We start from the raw sequence: 26,208 nt of genomic DNA, 5'->3' as shown, positions 1-26,208 counted from the left end.
AGGAAACTGAGGCTCAGAGTGGTTAAGTGGGGACGAGCAGAGTTGATTTTTTAAGTCTTCCAACACAGAACTGTAGACTTTTGGACCTAGAAGGGATGGAGGTCTGGGCTTAGAGTCAGGAAGACCCCAGTTCAAATCCTGCCTCAGAGACTTACTAGCTGTATGACCCATGGCAAATCATTTAACTTTTCTGGGCCTCAGTTTCCTCATCTGTAAAATGGGGATAATAGTATTTTTTACACCTATCTCCCAAAGTTGTTGTGGGGATCAAATGAGATACTGCACATAAAGGGCTTTACCAATCTTAAAATATGATGCAATGTTAGCTATTACTGTCATTGTCCTCATCTTCCAGTCCCCAGGGTTCAACTAAGGGCTGAAAACTTATTTTAAAAATATTGTGACAACTGCTTTGTTCAGTCATTTTCAGTCCATTACTCCATTTAGAGTTTTCATGGCAGAGAGTGGTCTGCTGTTTCCTTCTCCAGCTCATTTGACAGATGAAGAAACTGAGGCAAACAAGGTTAAGTGACCCAGGGTCACACAGCTAGTAAGTGTCTGAGGCCAGATTTGAGCTCAGGTCTGACTTCCAGCCCAATGCTCTATCTGCTGTGCCACCTAGCTGCCCCATTGACAACTGCATATCAGCATAACTGGTTTTCTTTGGAGTTCTATGCATTTTATTGTCTGCATTTAAGAACATCATTCTGAGAAGGAATCTATGGGTCAGACTGTCTGCTAAAGAGGTCCATTACACTAAAAATGGGAAGTGAAAATGAAGAGCACCTTCATTTTACAAGCAGGAGTCACTATGCGCCTAAGTGACTTGCCCAAGGTCACGCAGATAGTAATTGTCTGAGGCCAGATTTAAAATCTGGTCTCTCTGACTTCAGCTTTATTCACTAAGCCCCCTAGTTGCCTTTAGACCAGAAAGGAAAGACAGCCATGATCATCATCAGACCCCATCCTGGAACTCCTAAGAAGGAAGAAGCATTGTGTTTTATTTTGGTGACAATGGGGGTTAAGTAATTTGCCCAGGATCACACAGCTAGTAAGTGTCTGAAGTTGGATTTAAACTCAAGTCCTCCTGACTCCAGGGCTGGTGCTCTATCCACTGTGGCCACCTAGCTGCCCCAAGCATCGTTAACATACATTACAGACAAGACTTGGAGATGTCTGCTTGGGGGTGGGTTGGTAGCAGCCCCCGCTCCTCTAAGCTGTAAAGAATATTTCCAACAAATCTCTTTTGGACAAGTAAATCTTTCTTCTCCTGCCTTGAATGTCCATTGGTCATCTGAGAGGCCTCCAAAGGTGGAGAGTGAAATGAGTGGGAGAGACTGTTCAAGTTTCATTTTCAAAGTCCTTGACCTTCCAAAGAGAGCTCTTCTCCAAAATTCAAGAGTGAGCAAGTTGCACTAGGTCCTTTCCCTCTCTGAATATCTGTCCCTCTACAGAGCTGGATGACCTCTGAATTCTGTCCTGTCCTGGCTGCACTTACATCTGCCCTCCCTTCTGGCCAGGCACATCTTCCATCCAGACTCTTCCAGACTGAAGGTCCGGGGCCTGACCTGCCAATGTAGAACTCTTAAAGAGACCCCTCCTAGGCTCTGTCAGTTTCAGACTGGAATCCCGAGGTCAAGGCAGCCTGGGCTCAGTGCCTTTGTATTCAATGGAATAACTGTCTTGTCCTCTGCTGAATCAGGGTAAGGGTTGAATGTTCCTTAACATGCATTTCCAGGTCTAAAGCTTCCACTTCCCAAAGGGAAGACTTCCTTAAGCCTGTTCCACTCATCACTGCTCCATTTCTTGCGCTCAATGTGGAACCAGAGTGTACTGTAAAAGGATGATGAGGAAATGCCAGTGTGCTCAGGCGTTCCCCTAAAGTCTAAGTTGTCAGATCTACTTTGCAAAGTAGCCAACCTTCTTGTTGAAATTGTCCTTTTCTTAGAAACAAGAGAATTATAGATTGGGAGGTAGAAGGGGCTGTCCAGTCATTTTATAGATGAGGGTATTGAGTCAGAGAAGTTAAATGACTTGCCCAAGGTCATGCAGGCAGTAAGCAGCATTGGAGCCTAGAGCCTCTGGAAGCCCTCCAAAGCCAGAGTTCTGTCCATTCTATCACATTGTCATTTTCTTTTGTTGTTGTTGTGTTCATCCTTAGTTGCTGAAGGAGACCATGCCATCAGAGAAATAATGACATGACTTGCACTTGACTTTGAGTGAGGGAGGGCTATGCAGGTCACCAGCCTCACTTCTGCAGAGCCATCTGAATCCAGAGACCTGATATTCCTCAGGATGACTGGAAATGGCCCAGGATGCACTGGGAGACCTTGGGCCCTTTGGGCTAAGGCCTTTTCAGGTAGAGTAAGGCCCATTCATTTTCTACTGGTTAAATTCGTCAATAGAAAGCGAGCTCTGGTCATTTAACATTTGTCTTTGCATTCCCACTACCTGGAGCTGGAACTGGTTGACTGACTGAGTGACTCATCAAAAGAACTTGTCTTACCTCTACTTGGTAATTAGCGAGTGTTTTGTATCAAACAGCTCAGTCTTTCACAGAAGTCCTCCTTGAGTCCTCACTGTGGTGACACTGGGAGTGATTCTGGGTTCTTGAATGCTGTGACTCCCCAATGACACAGCAAGTTTAGGCAGGTTCTATCTAATGGGGGAGGCAACTAGGTGGCGCAGTAAATGGAGCATAATATCTGAAATCAGGAGAACCTGAGTTCAAATCCAGTCTTAGATACTTATTAGCCATGTGACCTTAGGCAAGTCACTTTACCTCTGTTTGCCTCTGTTTCCTTATCTGTAAAATGGGGAAAACCACACAGAGAGTAAGAGTCGGATCCTAGACTCCAAATCTAGTGCTCTGTCCACTGTGCTGGACTTAGATTGCAAATTTCTTGAGGGCATGAATTATCTTTTGCCTCTCTATCCCTAGTGCTTAGCATAGTACCTGGCAGGTAGTAGGTGCTTAAGAAATGTTTATTGATCGATTGACTGGGTCTAGGGTCCAGAAGAACTGAGTTCAATTTCAGCTGCAGATGCTAATTAGCAGTGTGACCCTGGGCAAGGCATTTTGCTTCTTTCTGCCTCAATTTTCTCAACTGTAAAATGGAGGATCATAATAGCAGGGTAGAGTGGTGAGGATGAAAATGAGACAATATTTGTAAAGTGCCTGGAACATAGTAGGTGCTTAATAAATATTTGTTTCCTTTTTTCCTTCCTTTTCCCTTGGGGGTGGCCTACTATGTGCTATGTTGGTACCAGATGGTGTTAAAAGACCCAGGCTCTTAATTTGGAAGGGTCTGTGGATAGATTTTGGGGGTGCATTAACTCTGGTGGGAAAAAATTACATCTTTATTTTCATTAACCTCTAACTGGAATTTACCATTTCCTTTACTTATTAATGTAGACAAATAATATTAATCTGAGAGGGGGATCCTAGGGTTCCTAGACTGTTCTGGGAGGTCCAAGACACTCATAAGTTTAAGCACACTTGGAAGGTGCCCAACACATTGAGTTGGACTTACAATAGAGGAGACATGGCATAATCAATCAGTCAATTAATAAACACTTATTAAGCACCTACCGTGTGCCAGGTATTGTGTTACACGCTCAGGATACAAAAACAGGCTAAAAAGAAACTTGTAGTCTGCCGGGCAGACTACCCTGCCCTTAAGAAACTTGTAGTCTAACCGGGCAAGAGAGAGACAACAGGCAGACATAAAGCAAGCTATGTATAGGATGAACACGAATGAATGAAGAGGGGGAGGGGCTGGAATGAGGAAGAGCTGGGGAAGGCTTCCTGTAAAAGCTGGGACTTTAATCAAGACTCAAAGGAAGCCAGGGAGGGCAACAGCTGAAGTCCGGGGCAGTTCCGCCCTCTCCCCTCTCTCCTCCCCATATCAGGCTACCTGCCCTGGGCATGCTGCCCTGGGAACAAGAAATTGTCAGGGATGGCTCTTACCTGGTGACCTCTCAAACTCTGAGGTTCTGTTAGACTGTCTTCTGGTTTATACTTTAGAGTACGGAGCTAATGTTTATCATGTACAAGTTTTCAGTCTGTTGGTCAACAAGCATTTATTAAGTGGCTACTATGTGCCAGGCACTCTGTTAAACATTGGGGATATAAGGCAAAACTATTCTCCCCGCCTTCTAATGGAGGAGACAACCTGCAAATAATTCTGTACACCCAAGATGCATTTTGTGTAACTGGAAGGTGATCTCATTTTTAGCAGACACAGTTATTTCTGTAATTCTCATAAGCACCTAACAAACACAACGTATAACCAGAAATTTTACAGTACAGAAAATTTAAGCAGGGAGCTTCCTTCGTTAGCTAATAATCTCTTATAGACCAACAGAATCTGGCAAGATAATTATCATCAGCAGGCCTGGCACATAGAAAGTTTGGGCCAATCAGATGCTGCCAATGTGGTAAGATTTTCTAATTTAAAAAATCACAGATTTAGAGTTGGACAGGATCTTCAAGTCCTGTCCATCTAACCACCCCCCTCTCCCATTTTGCAGATGAGGAGTTGAGGTTCACACAATTGAAGTGACTTTTCTGTGGGTCACCCAGGTTAGTGCTTGAGTTAAGATTCAAACTTAGGTCTCCTTACTTTAAATTCTGCTTGCTTTCCACTGTACTATGCTTCTCTGTGAGAAGCTCCCTCAGGCCCCCCTGCCCTGCCACTGGACTATCTACTCCTATCCTCTTAAATGCCAACTATCAACTAATTCTTCAGGGTCAGATGACTGTTTCCTAACTACTAGATCAGGACACTGCAGGGCTTTCTGGGGATGTGGTGACATTCTGGATCTCCTCACTCTATTTGAACAATTTTGAAAAGAAGGTGAAGGTGAGAGTTGGAGAGGCTGCCGCACTGTGTCATCATATAACTATAGGTAGGGTTGGGTGTGGATGAATGGATGATGACTCAAGGGTAAAGCAGAGCCACTCTCCCCAGGGACAGTGGAGAAAATTCACAGTTATATGATGGGCTGGGCTAGACAATCCAAATGGAATAATTATTGTTAGAAGGTCATGGTTAAAAGTTGTGGCATAGGATTGTGATGGAATATTACTTTTGCAATAATAAATGAAGAGCAAGATGGTTCAGAAAAACATGGGAAGACCTTACATGAACTGATGTAAAGTGAACAGAACCGGGAAAACATTGTACATAGTAACATTGTAAGGATGATTAATTATTCTGAAGAATGTAATGATCCAAAACAATTCCAAAGGACTTATGATGAAAAATGCTATCCATCTCCAGAGAAAGAACTGATGGAGTTTGAATGCAGATCAAAGTATACTTTTTAAATTTGGTCTGGAGTTATTGATAACATGGCTAATATGGAAATATATTTTGCATGACTGAACATATATAACCTATACCAAACTGCTTGCCTCCTCAAGGAGGGGAAGAGAGGAAGGGAGGGAGAGAATTTGGAGCTCAAAATTTTTTTCAATGAATGTTAAAAATTGTTTTTACATGTCATTGAGCAAAAATAAATTTAATCAAAATAAGTTTTTATGAAAGACCATAATTAAATTGGGGCACAGAATAATATAACTGAGTGATATGACCACGGCTGCCTAGGAGATGAGAAGCAGAGGCAGGACTCTTGCCCATATTTTTGGACTCAACTCCACTGTTCTGTGACAGTACACAGGTCCTGTTGGGGTCAGATATGGAGGTGCAGTTTTAAATCAGGGGGAATGGGTATGGGTGAGAGAAGGCCCTACAACATGTTTCAGTGTAGAAGCCTCAAATAACAGGGTACTGAGGATGGGTTCTAGGGGCAAGGGGAGAAGCCTCAAAGTCAAGTTTTGCTCATTTAACCCTGACTGATACAGCTGGATTTGGTCTCCAAGCAGATCAGGCAACTTTCTCCCTGGCAGGCTGGCCACAAACTGAATTATTGATAGCCTGGTCCAAAATGTCAACATTTTTTTAAACCCAGGGGTGAGGAGCCTCTGGCCCAGAGCCCAGTTTTCGCCCTTGTTTTGAATTCATCCAGCTCTCAAAATTATGTAGCTGCTACAGGCCAGAAAGTAAGGTCTCCCCCAGCGGTTATGTGTGGTTTTGCCATTCAGAGAGAAACCTCTGGAGATGTGAAGTCAGAGTAGATAAAAAGCGGTGGGTGATGGCTAACTAGCATTTCAAAGAGTAATATGAGGAAGGGGGGAAGCCCGTAACCCAAGTCATATTTAACTAACTCATCTCAATTCTTTTGGGAGCCAGATAGTCCAATGGTTAAAGTGCTGGGCTTGGTGTCTGGAAGACTTGGAAAGGACTGGATTTGGAGTCAGAAAACTCAAATCCCAATCCCAGTGTGGTGATTCTCCATGTTGGGCAGGTAGATGACACCCCTTGGATTGTCTAGCCCTGCCCATCATGTAACTATAAGACCAAGTGAACACTAAGGCCCCTGCCAGCTCTAAATCTATGCTCCTATGGCATCACCCCCAGGAACTCTTCATAAAATTGAAGGTGGGGACCAGTGCCCCTTCCCCAAGACTCCATCCCAGGTCACAGGATCTGAGTTCACAGCCTGATTTGGCCACTCACTACCAGGGCAAGTCACTTCCATGCCCTAGGCCTCAGTTTCCTCCTCTGTAAAAGGAGGGAGTTGGCCTAGATGGCTTCTGAGGTCCCTTCCCCCTCCAGATCTGTAATTCTATATTCTCTTAAAATCATCTTTTCCATGAAGAGGAAACACTGAGTTTCCCTGCTCAATTACATATTCCCATGCAAATCTTGGCACTGAGGCCACAAGCCGCAAACACAAAACTATTGTATAGCAACTGGCAGTTTTGTAAGATCACCGGGCCTGAAAATTTTTCATCTTTGCTTGCCAAATTCACATGAGGGCCAGTGAGCTCAGCAGTTCCTGCTACCCAACCCATTGTTAAGGGCAGCCTTCTCTGCCTCTCCCCCGGCCCCCCCCCCCCCCAGAGAAGGCACAGACTTGTCTTCAGGGTAGAAGATTGAGCTGTCTTCTCTCTCCTTAAAGAATTCTTCTAGGCTATCATGACCTCCTTAGAGTTCTAAGGCATGAAACACAAACAGTACGGAACCCATTTCAGAAGGGAGAATCTGCATAAGAGCCAGATTGGCAGGTACTAGTGGGGATGGGTGGGTGCCCCTCTGATCTCACAGCTGCCCACACCTGGACACCTGCTGCCCTGGCTCTAGAGATGTCTCCACCAGCCTCCTTCCCCACCACATTTCATACCCCCTGGGCTGACAGCTGCTGGGTCTGTTCCACAATACATTTTCCACTGCTAATGGAAATGTTGGAAAGAGAACAGCTGCCCCTTTTTCAGCAGCCCTGGTGAGAGAGAAGGTAACAGCTCTGAAAGTCAGGGTGGAGAGGGAGAGAGTCATAGTAAGTAATGGATAAGGGCTGATATGTTTAGAGAGGCCTTTCTGACTGACGAAACCAGACTTCTCATTTGGTCCTGGCAGTAAGCCTAGAAGAAGGTTTGCATATTGTCCTATATCATCTCAGTTTTACAGATGAGGACATTGAGGTAGGATCATGGATAGCCATCTAGTCCATCCCATACCCAAAAGGAATCTCATTAGAATGTAAGCTCACTGAAGTGAGGAACTCTGCTGGCAGCTAACCTGTCAACAAACATTTATGAAGCACCGTATCATCGGAGAGGTGAGGGGCTATGCATGTGAAAGTGTGCATACACTGTCATCCTTGACCAATGCATTGGTTCGTTTTGCCAAGCTGCTTTCTCCCCTTCTTTATTTTTTGTTTGTTGTTACATAGGATTGCTGTCTGGGGAGGAAAGAGGAATACGTGTATTTATAAACCTAAAACAGAAACGAGATGGACGCATGAAATTAAAAAGCAATTGCCTTCATTTATCTGGCTTCTAGATAAAATTCCAGAGGGGAGGATTACAAAGCTTCCTGGAAACCTAAATCTGCAACAAGCCTCCCTAGATAAACATGGGAACAGGTACTGTCCGCTGAACTGGAGTGCTGACCTTTCCCAGCACTGGGGAGGCAGCTTCGCACATTCACCCTGACTCAGTTAGTTTGTTGCTGTGATGGCCCACAATTTCTGAGACTGCTTGCTTGAGTATTTCATTGATGAAATAGAGCCCTTCTTTGGTGTGAGATTAACTGTCTTGGATGGGGACTAAACTTTCTCCTGACTATCGAATAATGCCCCACAAAGCATTTATCAAGCTCCTACTGTGTGCTGGGCACTATACTAGGTGCTGGGGATACAAGGACAAAAAAGAATCAGTTTCAGCTCTTAGTGAGCCTACGTAATATTGAGCCCATCATAATTTCTCTTAGCCTCAGTTTTCTCATCCGTGGAATGACCATGACAGGAGTTCTACTACTAAAGTGGTGTACTGGTAAATGTTTAACAATCAGCTCTCCAACAAGGGGGGGAGGGGATCCTGTACATATGATATATTCTTAAGTTTAATTCTGCATTATTAACATTTAATATTATTTAACTTTTTTATTTTAATTATTAACATTATTAGCATCACTTTCTTAATTTTAGACAATTAGCAGAACAACAAAACAAGCCCTGATTTGTGACTTTTGCTGATTTCCAAGGTGTAAACGCTCATATTGAAAATTTAATAATCAGCTTTCCTGAGGTTCAAATTGGCTTTAACACAACCCCTTCAAGGGGAATTATTTTTTAAGTAAAAATAAAAACAGGCAGCTGGGAGACACAGGGGATAGAGTGAGGGATCTATGTTCAAAACCAATCTCAGATACTTTACTCGATGTGTGACCTTGGGCAAGTCACTTAACCTCTGTCTGCCTCTGTTTCCCCATCTCTAAAACGGGAATAATAACATCACTTACCTTCCAGAGTTGTTGTGAAGATCCACTGAAACAATCATTGGAATGTGCTTTGTACACTTTAAAACGTTATATAAATACTATCCATTAAAAATCATCTTATTGCTATCTCTTGTTGTAACATCAGTTTCATTTCCAAACGTATTGGTCCATATCCCCTCCACAGAGAGCCACCCTTTATAATAAAGCAGCCAAGGGAAGGGGTAGGGTAGGGGGAAGGAGACTTAGCAAAACTAACCAAGGTATCAACCCTATATGACAGTGTAAGCACTGTTCCATACCCATAGTCCCCCACTTTTCTGCAAGAAGGGAGAGGATCACTTTTTTCTCATCTCCTTTTCAAGGACAAATTTGGTCATTATAATGACACAGAGTTTAGGGAAGTTTTATAAATCTTTAAGCTCTCTGGGAAAGTGGGTTTTTATTATTATTGTTACCTTTGCGATACCTTATCTTTACTCCCAGCTGTGATCCTCTTTCCCACCCTTTCCCATTGCCTCTCACTCCCAATGTCAATAACCTCCTAACAACTCTCTCAGTTTCTCAATGCTTGGTTCATTCCCCTCGCCTACTATGACGTTACTACTAGGTTATAAACTCATGAAGAAGCAGGGATCAAATCTTACTCATCTTGGCAATTTACTTCAGAGTTATGGGGTCAAAGACCATAGATTTCTAGCAGGAAAGAACCTTAGAGGCAGGGGCAGGTAAACATTCACACCTCAGAAGTCAGCAAAATCTACAAAACAATCATGGCTTGATTACTGCTTTGTTGGTTGCCAACTCTTGTGAAAGTGCTGGAGAACATGTCAAATAATGCAGATTAAATGGCAAACTGTATGTCATGAGAATATTTGAAGATCTGGTTGTTAAACAGAAAGCTGGTTGTTAAACATTTGCTAGCACACTCCTGCTTAGCAGTCATCTAGCCTGGTCTCCTCTTTTGTGGATGAGGCAAAGTTAAGGAATGGGGTAGGGAAGAGCAAAGGGCAGAAAAGCTTGGAGAAGGGAAGAGGGAAAGAAGAAAGGGAGAGAAAACAGGTGAATCAGAGGAAAGACAGAAGTGATTTGAATTGCATGCAGTTCATGGACACTTTACTCTCAGACAGAGATGCCAACAAGAGGGGAGGGGAGGGCTCCATAGCTGACAAACTGGATAACTCGCATCTGAATAACAATGTTTGCTGAATTTCTGAAAAGTTGACCGAGGGTGAGGCAAGCTGTTTTTTTCTCAGGTCTCTAAGACCTTAATGGACCTGCTCCAATTTGAGGGCATGATTATTTCATCCAGTCAGGGCTATTAAAAACAAATCTCCCTCTATAAATGGGATAAATACAGGCATAAATCAGGAAATAACTGGGTTTGGAGACACACTTAGTGAGTCAGGAAGTCCAGGACCAACTGGTGAGCGCCCCGTCCCCGTCACTCCTATACACTAATGTTGGGAGATTAAGTGATGAACCTGGAATCTGTCAACCACAAAAACAGAAGCAAGACATCAGGATGAGATAAGGCCTTTGTCTGCTGGGCCCCGGCTGCTCACAGAAGGGGCCTTTATCTCTGCAAACTGCAAATCTCAAATGGTCTAAGTTAATTATGTGATGGGTGATGGATGGACATAGATGGAGGCTTTCTCAACTCCTTTCAAGGAACAGATTGTATATTGTTGATCAGGTTATAGTTATTAGGGGGATGTAAGATGCTGACTGACCTGTGAGCGATAGTGTCTGGTGGCTGCCTTACAGGTGCTCAGACTGTCTGGCCTTTGGGCTAACTGATCTGGAGAAAGAGTGAGGCACCAGCATGGTATTGAATCATTGTGAAGGAAGCCTGCTGCTGTGGGGGGCTTGGACTAGGTGGGGGAGTCACTTGGAATATCTGATGGGGCCTTGGGCCAGTGACTTGAGCTATCTGGGCCTCTATACCCTTATTTGTAAAATGGGGATAATATTATTGTTCCTAGGATAAATATGGAATCTTTAGCCTGGCATTTAAAGGTCTTGAGGGCAGCAAGGTGGTACAGTGGTTAGAGTGCTAGCCTGGAGTCAGGGAAGGCCTGAATTCAAATCCAGCCTCAGGTACTTACTAGCTATGTGACCTTGGGCAAGTCACTTCATCCTGTTGCCTCAGTTTCTTTATCTGTCAAATGAGCTGGAGAAGGAAATGACAAACCACACCAGGATCTTTGCCAAGAAAACCCTAAATGGGGTCATGGAGAGTCGAACACGACTGAAAAAATACAACTGGACAACAACGGCTGAGATCTACATTTCCAGGTGACTTCACATGACTATCCTTCATGTGTGCCTCCTCCTTACTTGTAGCTATGGTGTCTTCTAGCTTCCTAATGTCTTCCGTCCAGGCCCAGCTCAGATGCCCCATCCCACCACAGGTATGCCCTGATTCTTATGGACACTGGTGTTCTTTCTCTCTCAAAATGACTTTGTACTTATCTGTCAGTAACCATGCACCCTGCCCCTTTCCCAAGCAGAATATAAGCTCTCTGAGGACAGGGACTTGTTAAAATTTGGGGATTTTATTGATGTCTTTCTCCTTTTTTTTGGTTACTTTCATTTCCCAATATATTCTTCCCCTTCCCCAGCCCTGAGAGCCACCTTTAAAGTAAAGAATACAAAAGAAAGATGGTGAAAAAAAATGACTTAGGAAAATGAAGGCACATATCAACTTCTTTCTGGCAATGAATGTAATAGTCCACACTCGGGGTCCCCCACCTCTGAGGGTAGAAGGTGCATTTGGCTTTATTCTCAGTGCTTAAGGCAGTACATAGCACATTTGCTGTTATTCAGGCTTTTTAGTCACCTCTGACTCTCCGTGACCCCATCTGGGGTTTTCTTGGCAAAGATACTGGAGTAGTTTGTCATTTCCTTCGACTCCTTTGACAGATGAGGAAACTGAGGCAAACAGGGTTAAGTGACTTGGCCAGGGTCACATGGCAAGTAAATGTCTGAGGCCAGATTTGAACCCATGAAGATGAATCTTCCTGACTCTAGGCCCAGTGTTCTGTCCAGTAGCTGCCCATAGGAGGGCTTCATTAACACTAGAAGGACAAGGCTTGTCAGCTGAAGCAATTCAAGCACACTAACTTTGATGTCTCCTATCTGTGCAAATGAGCTTTAAGTACAAAGAGTTACGAGCAAGTGTTATCATTTCATTTTATTATAACAATTTTCATCTTATTATCTTTATTTTCTTTGACCTACAGATTAAAAAAATGCCTCAGTTTCCTTATCTGTCAAATGAGCTGGAGAAGGAAATGACAAACCACACCAGGATCTTTGCCAAGAAAACCCCAAATGGGGTCATGGAGAGTTGAACACGACTGAAAAAATACAACTGGACAACAATGGCTCAGTCCTTTCTGGGAGTTTTTAATTCCTATGTTCAGGTACCACCAATGTCACAGGGCTGCGTGTTTCTCCACAAACCCCTTGGGTTTCCCCTCCTTGCTTTCTAACCCTCCTCTGCCTTCAATTCATTCTCAAATGGAGTAGGGAGAAGCTTCTGGAGAAAATATATAAGAAGTATCCAGTACGCCATTCTCAGCAACCTCCATTAATTGCTGAGATTGTCATTCTCTTTACCTAACTGCCACTACCAATAATACTAACAGACACTTTACTCCATTATCTCACTTAAAAACCCCAAGAGACAGGTATAATGGCCCATTTTAGAGATGAGGAAATGGAGACCCATGGAGGTCAAGGGACTTGCTCAGGGTCACGCATTGAGCAAGTGTCAGGGGAGCAATAGGAAACCAAGGTCTTTCTTCTTTCCCTAAGTCCCTTCCAAGACCAGCTTGGGTTCAGCCTCCAAGTCCTACTCCTTAGTTGGCTCTCAATGGCAGTGAACTACACTTTCCCAGAAAATTTTTATTTTTAGTTACAATTCACAGGGAACTAGATGTACAGTGGATAGAGTTCTGGGCCTGGATTCAGAAAGACCTGAATTCAGATCCAGCCTCTAGATAATTAGCTAGCTGTGGAACCCTCTAGGCAAGTCACTTACCCCATCTATCTCAGTTTTGTCATCTGTAAAATGGGGATAATAAGAGTCTCAACCACCCAAAGTTTGTTGTGAGGACAGAATGAGGTAATATTTATAAAGTGCTTTACAAGCCTTAGAATGCTACATAAATGCTGGCTGTCACTATAACTATTAGTAATGTGGTTTGGAACCTAGGCCCCCTAAGATTTTTTCCTTTCATTTATCAATTCCTTAACATTTAGACCATTTTAAGGGATAGGTGGGGAGTTGCTTGTGTCTAAGTGAGAGGCTGGGAGAGATGCTTCACATGAGATTGTTAGGGTGGTTCACTGACATTTAGCATTTCCTTTCAAGTTCTAGGTTTGAAGCACAGGAAGTCAGGCAATTAGTCCAGTGTCAGGATGGGTGCCAACAATGACCATACCCATTGCCCCAGTGTGACAGGGAACAAAAATCAAGAGAGAGTGAGCCCTGACAGGGGTGTCGCTCCCTCAGGCCATCCCAGCCAGGGGCAAACATCTGCTACTTCTGTAAAATTTAATTTTCTGTCTGTTCCTCCAAGGTCAATTGGAGGAATCTTGGCTGGGAGCAGACTTGCTGTTTCAGAGAGGAGGAAAGGGGGAGTAAGCAGACATGGCTTCATCTGGCTCTTGTCTTCAGAATATGTAGGTCATGGTGATGGTGGAAACACAAGGGAGGGGAAACAGTGTGACTGTGGGTATTTTAATGTTTCCTGTGCACTAAAGGCCTCCTGGAGCAGGAAGTGGCCTGTAGGCGCCCTTTAGTCATTGATAATTTGTGGCATCCAGCTAGAGCTAGATTACAACCTGGGAGGAAGCAACATTTGGGGACCCCTTTGGAGCTGTCACCAAGTTTAGGGTAGTGATCTCCCAAGGGAGTCTGAGGCCTGATCCCAAGAGACCCCATGGTCAGACCCCCAGGGCTGTGTGATTTCATCGCTCTCTGTGCAAAGAGGTATTTGTCTCTGATTCCCCCCAATGCCCTGCTCCTCCCACTTTGAGAGCGGGGATCCTGACTTTCAGGGCTGTTATAAGCTGTTATGTCATGACCTTTAATGGCTACCCACACATTCACAATAACGGTAGCATCAATGCAGCTTAGGGTTGGGAAATACCCCTCCCGGCTGCTTCTGCTCCCCCCATCCCAAACCCTTTTCGTTTTAGGTGGGATAGAGTCAGTGGTAAAGGTTGAGCAGATAGAGAAGGGTTGTGAACTGCACTGTTGATCTCATTACATCTTTCCCCCCAAGCCTACCCCTCTACCAAACTCCTTATACCACCAAGGGCACCCCTGTCCTCCCAGGTCCCTGGGTTTCTACAATTTCAAGGTGATCCTCAACTCCCTCTTCCCCACCCCACATATCCAATCTGTGGCCAGATTTTGCTATTTCAGCCTCTCCAACATTGTGAGTATCTGTTCCCTTCACCCTCACACAACCACCAGCTAGATCAGGCTCCCATTGCCCCCCACCTGGACTAATCTAAGTCCCCTAATTGGTCTTCCTCCTCAAGTCTACAGGGCTAATAAAATAATCTTCCTAAAGCACCAATCTGACCATCTCACTCCCTGCTCAATGAACTCTGTTGACTTGTCAATCAAATATAATTTCATTTTTGTCTCAGTCTTTAACACTTTTGATACATTATGTAAGTTCTAAGTCACCTAGCTAGCAAATGTTGGAGGTTCCAACCCTACGAATTCCTGATCCATTTGTCCAGATGAGAATATCTTCACAAAAGCATTTGTCAACCAAGCACAGACAAAACAAAGAAACAAGATTACAAACTATCCTTGTCATTCTGGTTTCTGGGGATCAAAAAATAACATTTAAAATATTCAAACACTAGTATTCCTTCAAAGTTGACAATGTATCTTAGTCCCAGAGGACAAATGGTTGAACACATGTCCCTCTTTTCAGTAAAAAAGTGGGAGCCTACAGGTGCAGAATGTTGCATGCACTCTCGGGAATGGCCATTTTGTTGATCAGTTTTGCTTAACTGTTTTTCTTTTTTAAAAATGCTTTTAGTTAAATCTTTTCTTTTTAACATCATCTTCATTTTTAAATATATCCCTCCCACCAATTCCCTCCCTAACTCAGTGACTCAGCCCTTGTAACAAAGAGTAAAAAGGAGAGGGGTGAAATTAACTCAGCAGAACGAAACTGACATCAACTGAACCTGGCAGCATATTCAATGTTCCACACCCCCGGTTCCCCACCTCTGCAAAAAAGGAGAAAAGTACATTTTCTCCTTCCTTCAAGGTCAAGCTGTTCCCCTCTTTTAATTACGAGAGTGGGTTCCCAGGGAGTGGACGTGACTTCGAAAGTGAAATAATAAAACACAAAGAAAAAAAATAAGCCAGGGATGCTCTGGATGGAGCATCTGTTCTCCGACTATAGCTGTACAAGAGTCTTGTGAAGACCCCATTCTTTGCATTTTGGGACCTCAAAGTGCCAGATTTGGCTCACTGTCGGTCTTAGATATAGATGAGGATTACTTTGGAAAGAATTGGAAGGGAATCCTTGGATTTTGTCTTTTCAGAAGGGCTTTTAAAGTTAAATCGGCAGAGGGAGAAGGCCAAGATATGACCAGCACTGTCCCTTTCATGCTTCTGACATTAAGACCAGATGTCTAGTCCATTAACTCCATGAGAGGATGATGGTGGGGACCCCGGGGGGAGCCTGAGGGAAATCAGACATTCCCCAGCCTTATCTAGATCAGATACTTCCTTCCTTTCACTCTCTCCCAGGCTGAGAAGGCCCAAGATGGCCCAGAACTATCACCTTGACCCATCTTCCCTCACAGTCTTCTGACCTGGAAGGAGGAAAAACAAACACCAGGTCACGCTGCAGCTGATTAACTTGACATCTGGGCATGCTGGGACGTGCAGAACCCCACAGGCACCTTTTGTGGGGGAGAGGAAAAGCTTAGTGTGTCCACCTGTAGGTATTCAATAAAAATAGACCCTATCTGAAAGATAAACATCCACAGCCAGTCAGGATGGGTGAATTCTGAGTGGCTGCCAGGTTGTTTGATAGATCTAAGAGGGGAAACCAGAGAGTTATGGAGAGCGTGGGACTGGAGCTCAGTCTAGGTTTGGCCTGACCCTCAGTTACAGGAGGAACCCAGACAGTGGGTCAAAGGAAAGGAAACTAAGCTACTGGGCTCCCCAAGACCCAGTGATGGAATTCCAGCCCCAAGATCGGAGGCCAAGAGGATGACTCTGCTCTGGCAATGTATGAGGCAAGTGGACAGAGATGGACTGGGCTTTCAACCAAGAGAATGTAGTTTCAAATACCCCTTCTGGCCCATACTGTGTGACCATGGCCAAATCACTTTCCCTGATCTAGGCAACTCTCTAAGACAGGGGTTCTTAACCTGCCGTCCACAATCTTATTTTTGAAAAATATTTTGATAATTATATTTAAATATAATTGGCTTCCTTTGTAATCCTATGTATTTTATTGGATATATTTAAAGACTATTCTGAGAAGCGGCCTACAGACCTCACTGGACTGCCAAAGGGATGATACAAAAAAGGTTAAGAACCTTGGAGCATTTATCAGATGCAGCTAAGGTTTTCACCATGTTCCAAGAAGCTCATAATCCTAAAGCTCATCAGCTTAAAAGATCCCATCAGCCTTGGTATCCTCCATTCATTGATAACCTTTGCCTTTCTGACTGGAGGGGGACCACAAACCTCAAACCCCCAGTAAGGAGGGCACTCTGCTTTTCTCAGCCAGCGGCACTGCTTTGGGATTTCTCAGACCTGCCTTCTCTCTCTCATTTCCCTCCACCTCCTCTTTCCTGTTTCCTCTTGTGTGTTGTTGGTCCCTTTAAAGTATAAAATTCTGGAGGGTAAGAACTCTTTCTTATTTTGTATCTATATCCCCTGCATTGAGCACAGTGCCTGGCACACAGTAGGCATTTAGTAAATGTTTATCGACTGACAGTAGAGGGAGGTTCCTCAATGAGGAGTTCTCTGTAACCAAGAACATAGTGGTCCAGTCCTAAATAACAAACAAACACATGTACTGCTTATTGTGCTGAATACTGAGGATACGAAGCCAAAAAAATGAAACAGTTCCTGCCTTCAGTGGGCTTACATTCTATAGGGTGAGATAGTACGTACATAATAACAAAGTAATTTCTGGGGTGGGGAGGAGACTAATAGCCAGGAGGGGCCAAGAACCACTGCGTGGAGCAGCAGACACAAGCTAATTAAGCACTGAAGGAAACCAGGGATGCTAAGAGATGAAGGTGAAGAGGTAGAGCATTCCAGGCAGGGGGGACAGTTTAAGCAAAGGCATGAAGACAGAAGATGGAGTGCCGTGTAGGAGGAACTATCAGAATGTTAGTTTGGTCAAAAGAATGTATGACAGGGTAGAAAAAGAGGCTGGAGTCAGGTTGTGAGGTGTTTCCAATGACAGAGGAGTTTGCATTTGATCCCAAAGATCATAGGGAGCTACTACAAAAACCTTTATGATAAAGCAGGCTAATGAATGAATAAGTTCAATCATTCATACATTCACCTGTCCATCTATCCATTCTTCCATCCATCTATCCATCCATTCATCTGTGTATCCATCTGTGCATCCATCTGTGCATCCATCCATCCTCCTAGCCATCCATCCATCCATCCTCCTTTTATCCATCCATCTATCTATGCATCCATTCATCCCTACTTTCTATGTTAGTGGTGCAGTAGATAGAGTACTAGGCCTGGAGTCAGGAAGACCATAGTTTAAATCTAGTTTCATACGCTTACTATCTATGTGACCCTAGGTAAGTCACTTGAACCGTCAGTCTCCTTAACTGTAAAATGGGGATAATCATAAAGCCTACCTCCCAAAGTTGTTGTGAAGATCAAGCAAGATGATATTTGTAAATTTCTGAGTCATATGACCAGCGAAATGGAGGACTAGACATTTTCTCTGATGCCCATGATGTCTCAAACCTCTTTAAAACAGAAATTATGTGCCAAAGATAACGCAACTTCAGCTGTTTTCATGGTCTAGGACACCAAGAATTCAAGAGAAGATTAAAAAAAAATCACACACACAAACAACATCCATGAGCTGATGTTTATACTGAGCTCATTCAGCATCCTTCCCCACCCTCCACCCCAAACCCTGCTACCAGCTATGAAACTGCACTAGTTGACCCAAAGACTTGGTCCTCTCTCTCTCCAATGATGTGGAAATCCCAGCTCCATGCTTCAGAAATCTGCTTGGGTCTTGACAAACAATTTGGTATTATGGCAACAATTCAAACTTTCCCATGCTCTCTCCCTGGCCCCCCCCTCAAGCATCAGAGACCCAAACTACAGAAATCAACCCCCTAGCACCAATATGGCAGTTCTCTGAACTGTTGGCAGCTTTTGGTCTACCTCACTCAAACTGAGAATCTGAAAAGACTTTAGCCTAAAATGGCCATTGCATCCTGGCTATCTCCAATCATCCTGATGAATATCTGTCCTTAATGTCTCAGGAGGAGAAAGTGAAGCTGGTGACCTTGCATAGCCCTCCCTCACTCAAGTCAAAGTCAACTGCAAGTAATGTCATCATCTCCCTGATGTCATGGTTCTCTTTCAGAATGAAGGACAAACACAACAACTTGGTGTTGGGCCACAGAACTGAGAAACAGAAGAACTGGGGCAGTACAACATGATAGAATATGATGCATGCATGGGGCCTGAATCTAGCATCTGCTGGCACCAGTTCTGTCCCCTCCCCAAGTTAGTTGGGGCAGAAACTTAGGGTGGTGAACTGTGAACTGCCAAGCATGGGAGGAGGCTAAAACATTTTGAAATTCTGTCCCCAAGGAAACCACTATCAGAGGGGGAGGGAGTCAGGAAATGAGCAATAGTGGAAAGTAAGAAGATGGGGAAGACCGAAATTACTGTAAATCTCTGGAAAAAAGAACTCTCAAAAGCCTTGAACATAAGCAAATAAATAAGGAAACTATTAACAACAGAAGAATATCAGTCTCTAGCTCTAGTAAATGAGTTTGGGGATCTATGAAGAAATACCGCAAAACAAAGGGAAATGATTCCAAACTTGATGAGACAGAGGATCCTGTGGAATGTGAGAAGAACATGGAACCACAACATGCTGTTTCCAAGTAGTTCAAAAAAGAAATGAAAATCATGAGAGTTGAATTTATGGCTTGCACAACAAAACTAATGGGCACAATAGAAAAAAATTTGATCTGTGATATCAAGTCTCATCAAAGAAACAAAAGTGAGATCAATAGATTAAGAATGCAAATATATAGAAGTGAAGGACATCTATAATAAGAGAAGTAAAAAACAATTATATTAAACAAAAATATGTTCTCTGTCCAAGCAAAACATACTGATCTTAAAGACAAGATGCACAGAGACAAACTAAGGGTCACAGGTCTCCCAGAAGAGGACAACAAGACAAAAAACTGGAATACCACAATGAAAGAAATAATACAAGAGAACTGCCCAGAACTTTTGAACACAGAAAATGAAAGTTCAGATCTGGTCTCAGACACTTACAAGTTATATGACCCTATGCAAATCACTTAATCCTGTTTGCCTCAGTTTCCTCACCTGTAAAATGAGTGACAGAAGGAAAGGGCAAACCACTCTAGTATCTTTGCCAAGAAAACCCCAAAAAGAGTCATGAAGAGTTGAACTTGAATGAAATGACTGAATAACAACAAAATTCAAATAACAAAAACATATTCTGCCAAAAAATGCAGAAGGGAATGAAATAATACATTCTGAAGATTAATGCAGCTCAGGATACTGCCCAGGTTGTAAATCTGAGCTTAACCATTGAGAAAAAAGATATACATTGAATAATAAAGATGAGTTTGAAAAATTCTTAGAAAGAAAATCAGACCTGAAATCAGAGATATTTGTCAATTACTTATCACAGTGCCTAGAATATGGCCTACACATTAATAAATGTTTATTTTTTTCCTCCTTTTAGTATAGATTTATTGGGTCTCTATAATGTTCACATACTGAGAGGAATACACTGATGAGTAAGACATATTCTGTACCCTCAAGAAGGATATTCTAATAGATGTACAGTGAAAGCTACTGAATAAAGGCTTATACCAAAAAGTACAGAGTTTTCTTAGAACTATGAAAGTACAGAAAGAGAGTGATGAAAAGGACCATAAGGAAGACCTTAAAGAAAGCCCGTGTTCACCAAATGGAAAGAGAAAAAGAAGCGAGGGATAGAGACACAAAATGGAGGATCTAAGAGGCAGGAAGAGAACTAAGTAAGCCTGGGAACATGGAAATCAGGACAGGAAAGAAGAGCATAGAAGGAAGGAAGGGACACCTGAGTCCAATGCAGTTGTGGAAGCTTTTGGATTTAACAGTAGTGATGCTTACTACCCACCTCTCTCCTGCCCCAGCTATAAGATACAAAGCATCAACTTCCTTCAACTGTGTCCTCTCTCCAGAAAGGGAATAATCCCACAAACCCAAGAATACTCCCAAGAAGGGACCAGAGACCTGAATGCCATTTGAAAAACATCTCTGCTTCTGAGCTTGTAAACAATCAACAACTCTTTGAGGTTTGAATTCTGATGAGATCATAACCACAATAGAGAAATTTGGGCAAAATGACGGACGTGAGGCCAGGGCCCAACACAGATTCAAGAAACCTTGGGCTTTAAGCGGCTATCCCGGAATCCATTCCCCTGCCTTTAGACAAAGCCCCCACCAACAGCATCTTGGAAAGAGGAAATCACTTGATTTCTCTAATCGGGGGTAGGGAACCTGAGGTCGTGAGGTCACATGTGGCCCTCTGGGGTCTCAAGTGGGACAGGTTCCCCACCCTGCTCTAGATAATCCATCCCCAACCAACCTCAGGAAGATTTTCTCATGGAGCTAGGTTAAATCTTTCATGTCACTTACTTCACTTGTCATTGCTGGAAATGGAGGACATTTGGTTGCTATTTTGGGCATTATAAGCTCTTTAGGGCTGTTGTATTAGACTTCAGACCTTCAAAGTTCATTTTCTATGATCAAGCAAGTGAATTTATTCTCCTTCCCTAAAACTGACTCAGAACTGGTTGCTTTGGTTTTTTTAATTGATTCTTTTTGTTTTTATATCACAGTAATTTCCAGATATACTGGAATATTCCTGATATACTAATAATGAATATACCAATATATTCCCCACTTTCAACCCAATGAAAGATGAGAATTATATTACTGTCTCCTCTCTTGGGCAAAGATTGGTAGTGATAATTACACAGAAGAATAGTTATTTTGAAAATCACTTCATTCACAGGCAGTTTTCAGAGGGAGAAATTAAAGCTATCTATAGTCATATGAAAAAATGCTCTAAATCACTATTGATTAGAGAGATGCAAATCAAAACAGCTCTGAGATACCACATCACACCTATCAGATTGACTAACATCAAAACAGGAAGATGATGAATGTTGGAGAAGATGTGGGAGAGTTGGAATATTAATTCATTGTTGGTGGAGCTGTGAGCTTAACCAACCATTCTGAAGAGCAATTTGGAACTATTCCCAAAGGGCTACAAAAAATATGCATATCCTTTGACCCAGCAATATTCCTTCTAGGATTGTATTCCAAAGAGATCATAAAAATGGGAAAGGGTCCCACATGTACAAAAATATTTATAGCAGCTCTTTTTGTGGTGACCAAGAACTGGAAATCGAGGGTATGCCCATCAATTGGGGAATGGCTGAACAAGTTGTGATATAGGAATCTAATGGAATACTATTGCGCTATAAGAAATGATGAACAGGAAGATTTCAGAGAGGCCTGGAAAGACTTACATGAACTGATGCTGAGTGAAAGGAGCAGAACCAGGAGAATATTGTACACAGTAACAGCCATAGTGTGCGAGGACTGTTTCTGATAGACTTAGCCCTTCATAGCAATGCAAGGACCTAAAAAATTCCTAATGGACTTTTGAGGCAAAACGCCTTCCCCATCCAGAGAAAGAACTATGGAACTGGATCGCAGAATGAAGCAGAATATTTTCTCTTGTTTTGTATATTGTTTCATTATGATTTTTCTCATGGTTTTTCCCATTCATTTTAATTCTTCTATGCAACATGACCAATGTGAAAATGTGTTTAATAAGAATGTATGTGTAGAACCCATATAAGACTGCATGCCGTCTCAGGGAGGGAGGAAGAAGGGAGGGGGAGAAAATCTAAGACTTAGAGAAGTGATTGTAGAAAACTGAAAACAAATAAATTAATAATAAAAAAAAAAGAAAAGAAAAATCACTTCATTCAACAGTGTCTGTGACTAGGAGGAAAGGTATGTGTATCCGTGTGGGCAGAGATCCGAACTGAAAGTCAGGAAGACCTGGGTCCAAGTCTTACCTCTGAGCCCTATTGGTCATGTGACCCTGAACAATTCACAACTTCTGAGTATACTAGGCAACTGTTAAGACTACAAAATGCTGGGAAGGTGTTCCGAGCAGCATGATGGAGGGAGTTTTCTTACGGGAAGTTCCCTACACAGGTGAAATCACAGGTCTGGAACACACACACTCACACACACACACACACACACACACACACACAGAGTGGAGGGGAGAGGGAAAGTATCAATAACTCAGAAATATACAATTGACTCCATAAGGGATCATCTGAGAAGACTGAATTAACACTAATAGAAATGATTCAATTACTCTGTTTTCAGGGTAAACTGTAAACTGAGTCCCATCCTAGACATGGGAGGCAACAGATATCCAGTTAATAGGATTTGATATAATTTGGTGCTGCTCATTTTTCGGAACCTGCATTCAAAATGAATGCTGTTGAATCACTGAGAATAGGAGTTGCCAAGATGGCTCCCTGATTGTCTACACCACCGTCATTTGAGATGAGCCTTGGAGCTGTAATGGGCTGTGAAAACTACTCAGTCCTCCAGAAAGCAGAAATCTTCCTTGTGACTTCTTGGATAAATGGTCAGTCAGCCTCTGCTTGACTACTCCTAGGGAAGGGGAACTCACTACCTGAGAAGCATCCCAACTCCATTTGAGCAAAGCTCATATTACGAAGACTGTTATTGACCACATGGGTACCCAAAATGGGGTCTGCAGATGGAGAGGAGCAATTTTAGGCTGGAAAACCACTCCAGTATCTTTGCCAAGAAAATTCCAAAAGGTGTCATGAAGATTTGGAAAAGACTGAAAAATGATTGAACAGCAACAAAAAAAGTGATTTTAGAAATAAAGTTTCAAGCATTAGAAATAGATTACCTCCTTTGAAGACAACTAGGAGGTGCAGTGGATAGACCCTTGCATCTGGAATCCTGAAGAATGGTCTCGGACATTTACTGGGAAGATCATTTAACACTTTCTTGCCTTAGTTTCTTCGTCTGCAAAAGGGGCATAATAACAGGACCTAATGCCACCCAGGATTGTTGTGAGAAAGTGTTTTTTTTAAACCTTAGAATGCTATCCAAGCCCTAGGCATTATTACTTCAAGGTCATCACTTGGCTTGATCAATGACATCTATTACTGATGTGACCTTGGGCAAATTATTTAAACTTCCTGGGCCTCAGTTCCTCATCTGTAAAACAAGAGGATTAGCCTCTATGAAGTTCCTTCCAGTTATAGCTCTCTGATCTCACAGAAGAGGAAGTGATATTAATAATTAGCCATATGTATTAATTAGGGTGATTAGGGACAGTGGGTAGAGAAGGTTAGGCCTCTCAGATCTCTGTTATATATTAGTATCTGACAATGAGCAAGTCCCTTAATGGGTCTGTTACCTCATGAGAAATGTCAGTTATTGTTAATTTAGGGTTTGAAGGTTGACAATGCCCTTTGGCTGTAGGAGGATGTCTCTTACTTAACCTGTTCTGTGTCACGAACTGCTTTGACAACAGTTTAGTGAAGCCCAGGGACCCCTTCTCTGAATCATGTTTATAAAAGTAGCAAAAACATACGCAGTAAATACACAAATAAAATACAAAGGAAACCAAACAAAGAAGCAATTCCCCACTTTTATTCAATCAATAAACGTGTATTAAGTACCTGCTATATGCCAGGAACTGTGCTAAACACTGGGGATACAAAAAGAAGCAGAAGATAAACCTTGCTCTCAAGGAGATTACAAGCTAATGTGCATCCGAGACCATGGACCGACCCCCTGAAATCTACACACTGGCGCTATGTCAGGATCCCTGAGCTGCAGCGACATTGTGACTCTGGGAGGTAGGCTAATAGCATTTTACAGACAGGGGCAATTGAGGCTTGGATGGGGCTCATCTTGTCCAAAGCCACACAGCTTGAGAGGTAGAACGGCCTACCAGCTCTATGTTCTCCTATTACACCAACGATGTACACTTAATCATGTCAGTGCTGGTGACCAGGAGATTTGATTGTGAGTGTTTTAAACTGTTTTCTGAAATAAAACAGATACACTCCACGTCATATCAGAGAGATGCAAATACGATTAATTTAGAAAATAACAGATCACATTTTGGAACATTTGTTGTTAGGTGTATTTTTTTATACTTAAATGAATGAGGTTGTCTGCTCTAGCGGATACAGATACAAAGGCAGAAAGTGCTGCCTTTGACACATACAGGCTGTGTGACTCTAAGCAAGTCCCCTAATTTCTCAGAGGAGGTGCCAGCCTGCATCCAAAGAGAGAATTTCCTCACAGGGGTGGGGGGGGGACGTCCCTATACCAAGCAGATCACAGGCCCGGCCTCCTTTCCTATCTTACTCATGAACCAAACCATCAACAAACATTTCCACAGACAATAAGAAGGGGGAGGCCCCAGGCCTGATCCCACAGACCAGAGCAAGGATACCCAAAGAATTTGCAAATGGCCCAAGTTTTTCCAGGAAATGAGACTCATTCAGTTCACGTCATAGTAAACTTTAAAGTCCTGTATAAGTGAGACCAACAGGAGCCATTGCTGAGATGACCCCAGACCCTTCCAAGATGTTTTTCAATCTTCCCACAGCAATATGAAGAATGACTCACATTTCTTTAGCATGTCTTAGTTATAAAGCATTTTTAAAAGATATAATGAAAAGACAACTTATTTGTACCAGGGAGGACATGGGGTTGTGGTAGAGATATATGGCATTTACACAGTTAGTTTCCTGGACTGGACAGGTTGCTCATGCAAAAATAAACATGTCAAGATCGCAGGACTGTGGAACCCCATCACCCCCACCCCAGGGCACCTCCATTCATAATGCCAGGCAGGTAGCCTTTGGCTTGGTATAAAGAGCACTGGTTCTGCAGCCAGAGGCCCTGTGTTCAAATTCTGCCTCAGGCTGTATGGGCCTGACCAAATCACTTCATTTTACTAAACCTCGGTTTCTATATCTAATATATAATGTAATAATAGCTCCTCCTGCACAGGGTTGCTATAATGAAATGAGATGTGTTTAAAGTACATGGCAAACATAAGTCCTGGCTATTAATATCATTTCTTTTTTCTCCTCTTTGGAGCTCCAATGGAAACAGTCTTGGACTGAGTTACGACTAGTCTCTTCTCGATCGTCTTTCACAGATGAACAAGGTGATTGATTTTTGGAATTGGATGAAAGTAGTGGGCAACTAGGTGGTACAGTGGATGGTGTGCTGGCCATGGAGTCAGCCTCTCAGACACTTACTGTGTGACCCTGGGCAAGTCCCATCCCCCTGTTTGCCTCAGTTTCCTCATCTGTAAAAATGAGTTGGAGAAGAAAATGGCAAACCACTCCAGTATTGTTGCCAAGAAAACCCCAATGGGGTCATGAAGACTCAGATGTGACAAAATTGGCACAAGAGTACACCACAACAATGGGACATGTGCTCATCTGCTGTAGACTCACTGAGAGAGTCTTTGGGCCAACTCCAATACCTACAGAAAGATGGGGAGAGTTTGTATTTCTTCCTCTTCCCAAGTAGATGATTATCATTATCATTCTTAGACTTTCTCAGCAACCCTCTGAATTAAGTTAATGCAAATACCATCTGCCTGCCCACTTTCATGGATGAAGGCATCCCCTCAAAGAGCTTAGATGACTTTCCCAATCATTAGACTAAGCTCTTTGAGGCCAGGAACTGTTTTCTTTTTTCCTATTTGTGTCCTTACTGCTTATTACCTGGCATACAGTAGGTGATTAAGAAATGCTTACTGACTGGCCCAAGGTCACACAGCTAAGACAATGGTGAAGCCAGACCTTGACTTGGGGTCTTGCGACTTTGGTGTACTGTTCTTTCTAACAAAGTTGGCTCTTAGCAAAGGACTGAGTCACTTTATTTATTTTAGCACTTTATTTATTTTTTTTTTAAAATTTCAATTAACAAAAATTT

The 26,208-nt window shown here is 42.8% G+C and overlaps 1 protein-coding gene across 13 annotated transcripts in view; it reads right to left on the bottom strand.

Annotated features, from left to right (window-relative positions):
• Window positions 1–26,208, bottom strand: part of SPECC1 (sperm antigen with calponin homology and coiled-coil domains 1) — a 337,039-nt gene that overhangs the window by 19,690 nt on the left and 291,141 nt on the right. The window lies entirely within an intron of this gene.

This window comes from Notamacropus eugenii, chromosome 2 (assembly GCF_028372415.1).
Source record: "Notamacropus eugenii isolate mMacEug1 chromosome 2, mMacEug1.pri_v2, whole genome shotgun sequence".
NCBI classification, from domain to species: Eukaryota; Metazoa; Chordata; class Mammalia; order Diprotodontia; family Macropodidae; genus Notamacropus; species Notamacropus eugenii.
This window is presented reverse-complemented; position numbering and strand designations above follow the sequence as displayed.